Below are 3,575 nucleotides of genomic sequence, written 5' to 3'. Positions count from 1 at the left end.
TGAGTTTGCAGATATTTTTCCTGACTCGTTGTGGTTGTTGCTGGAACCCAGAGATGCTGAGGCCTTTGAAAGGGCACCATCTATAGCTTCAGGCAAAACACCCAGGAAGAACAAAGCAAGTGAAAGGACTGAGGAGGACCTAAAAGTTGGGCAATTTGCACAAGATTAAAAACCTTAGTGGAGTCAGGACTTGAACCCAGGTCTTCTATAGCGATGTGGTTGAGGGTCAGGGCTCTGGAGTCAGACTGTTGGCTTGGATGTGTTGGCTCCTACAGTAACTAGCTGGTTGAGGGATGATGGGCATGTTATTTTTTTGTCTGCCTGGTAAAGATTTGTTACCTCTCAGTTCCTGAGCCAGTGATGTTTGGGAAAGAAAAATATAGCATTAGTGTCAGTCTTATGTAGCAGGTTTTAGCTACTTAACCTCTCTTGGCCAATGTTTTCTCACGCCTGAAATCCCAGCACTCTGGGATGCCGAGGCAGGTGGATCACAAGGTCAGGAGTTCAAGACCAGCCTGGCCAAGATGGTGAAACCCCATCTCTATTAAAAATACAAAAATTAGCTGGGTGTGGTGGCAGGCACCTGTAATCCCACCTACTCGGGAGGCTGAGGCAGGAGAATTGCTTGAACCGGGGAGGTGGTGAAAGTTGCAGTGAGCCGAGATCACGTCACTGCACTCCAGCCTGGGCGACAGAGCAAGACTCTGTCTCAAAAAAAAAAAAAAAAAGGAGCTAATTATTATGATGCCTACTTCATAGGTTGGGTGGATAAGAGGATTAAATGAGGTAACAAATGTGAAACCACTTGTGACTGTACCTCACACATAATATCTCCTCAATACATGTGAACTATTATTATTAATTTTTATTACCTGACTACATCTTATTCTCTATTATACTGTACTAACTCAGATTCTTCAACTCAACGTGATCGAAATGATGGATGAGCCTTCCATCTTCTTTGATAAGAGTTCCTTGTATGAATTCAGTTGTCTTTTCTTCTAAGCCGACTATAGATGTAAAGAATAAATCTCTATTGCTTATTTTTAATTATGTCCTAGAAATAAAAAAGGGGCTATATGTAAATGGCATTAAAGTAGATCCATATACAGATCTATTTTATATGGTTACAGATCCATATAAAAATGGAATTTTGCTATAATAATCATAGCTATTATATGGTATTTACTATGTTCCAGGTATAATTTTAAATGTTTTACATAAAATATTTAAAAAACTTTTTGTTATAAAAAATTCCAAAACTACACAGGGGTGCCTGTGTATGTATAGTACATGAACCTCTATATACGCACAATTCTTTTTTTTTTGAGACAGGGTCTTGCTCTGTTACCCAGGCTGGAGTACAGTGTTGCCATCATGGCTCTGTACAGCCTCAACCTCCTAGGCCAAAGTGGTCCTCTCACCTCAGACTCCCAAGTAGCTGGGACTTGCCTGCAGGAGTCTACCATCATGCCCAGCTAATATTTGTAGTTTTTTTGACAATTCATTTTTAACTATTATCCACTCATGGACAACTTTGTCTATACCCTTGTACCCCAACTATCTTGATATCATAGACATTTTTCTCTAAGTAGTTCAATGTGCTTCTCAAAAACATAAAGAACTTTAAAGAAGGATACTCACAATACCATTACTACACATAAATGTAGCCCTTATAAAAACTTTATGCATTAAGTATTATTATTATCCCCATTTCATAGATGAAGAAACCAAGGCACAGACAAGTTAAGTAACTTGCCTAAGGTCACACAGCTAGCAAGTGCCAGAGCTGGAATTTGAAACCAGGTAATCTGGCTACATAGTCTGTTTTCTTTTCCTTTTTTTTTTTTTTTTTAGCACAAACGCATATATTTATTAACCAAACGGATTATACTAATTAATCCAACACTTTGAAATAGCTGCATGTAAAATGTTTGTGATAAAGATAATTGAACACAGTAATAAAAAAAAAGCGGTATGGAGATTTGCTTATTGAACTGAGGGCTTGTTCATTCTTGTAATTAATTCCTGTCCAAAGTGATGGCGGAATTTTTATTCTACTTTTTCATAGATCCGAGTACAGGTGACATTGTTCGTGACACAATCCACCACTGATTGCATCTTTCAATTTTCTTGTTATTGTGTTTTCCTTCCCATCCCACTCCTGATGCGGAACCAATGCACCGTCTGTAAAGCTGCAGACAGTCTGAGTTTTTCTGCCATCAGCTGTGGTTTCTTCAAACTTCTCTCCCAGGGTACAAGAGAACTGTGTTGTTTTCAAAGTGCTCTCAGTTTTTATGGTGAGGTTTTTGCCATCACAAGTGATGATACAATCTGGTTTGGCCATTGCGCCCATATTTCGCAAAGATATTCCCACTCCTAGTTTCTTCACGTATGCACCAAAGCCTTTGCTGTCCACCAGGCGCCATCTTCCTTCCAGCTGCTGAACGGTGGCCCCATGGTGCGCGCAGGCGGGTGTGCGGAGCCAGCGGAGCGGGATCGGCATGGGCAGCCTGCTGGTTTGTGTTCTTAACCATTTTGAAATACCAGCTTCTCAAGTGAAAAAATAATGCAATACACAATTTCTTCTCAATGAATACAAGGTTTTTTGTTTGCTTGTTTGTTTTGAGACGGAGTCTTGCTCTGTCGCCCAGGCTGGAGTGCAGTGGCGTCATCTCAGCCCACTGCAACCTCCGCCTCCTGGGTTCGAGAGATTCTCCCACCTCAGCCTCCCCTGTAGCTTGGATTACAGGTGCGCACCACCATGCCCGGCTAATTTTTTTGTATTTTTAGTAGAGACGGGGGTGGTCTCACCATGTTGGCCAGGCTACTCTCGAACTCCTGGTTTCAAGTGATCCACCCACCTCAGCCTCCCAAAGTGCTGGGATTACAGGCGTGAGCCACCACGCCCAGCTGAATACAAGGTTTTATCTTTTAGTGTTTTTAATGTCCTAATTATATAGGTGTCCTACTGGTGACCAAAATTCAATTTTGCCTTCTACAGCTGCCATGGCCTTAGGTGTCAGATCCATCTGGCTCCTCCGTTTATTACATGTGACTTTATGCCCATTACTTACCCTGTCTAAACCACAGCTCTTCTGTCTGTTATATGATGATATAATAACACCTACCTCTTGCAGTATATTAGAGAGTTGGTATATTTCTAAATGTTTTAGTGTTTCAGTATTTAAATGCTAACACATGGAAGTATTTTTTATTGAAACCTTTGAAAGGATATGATGTACTTGATTAGATCGAATCTCTTGACTGGTTAGGCAGCAGTCTCTTGAATGGTCAAGAACTGCCTTGATAAAGACTCAGTGCAGCTGATGTAGAAATGCCTCTTAATTTACAGCTGGAAGGCTGTCAGCTTGTTAAACCAAAATAAATGTTATAATATGTCAGCTTATATGAACCAGGGAGCATCATTTTTCAAGAAATGATGCCTCTCTCTTTGAGCTACTTTAAAGTCATTTGTCAACATCCATCCTAAAAATACAGTGAAAATTCTTAAACCCATATGCACATCTTTTGTTGCCTGGCTTCTTCCACACCAGCCTTCAGCTGGGATCTAC

The 3,575-nt window shown here is 40.7% G+C and overlaps 1 pseudogene; it reads right to left on the bottom strand.

Annotated features, from left to right (window-relative positions):
• Positions 1 to 2,052: 2,052 nt before the first annotated feature.
• Positions 2,053 to 2,506, bottom strand: LOC101139144 (fatty acid-binding protein 5-like; annotated as a pseudogene).
• Positions 2,507 to 3,575: the final 1,069 nt, after the last annotated feature.

The sequence above is a fragment of the Gorilla gorilla genome, chromosome 11, assembly GCF_029281585.2.
Source record: "Gorilla gorilla gorilla isolate KB3781 chromosome 11, NHGRI_mGorGor1-v2.1_pri, whole genome shotgun sequence".
Taxonomy (NCBI): Eukaryota; Metazoa; Chordata; class Mammalia; order Primates; family Hominidae; genus Gorilla; species Gorilla gorilla.
This window is presented reverse-complemented; position numbering and strand designations above follow the sequence as displayed.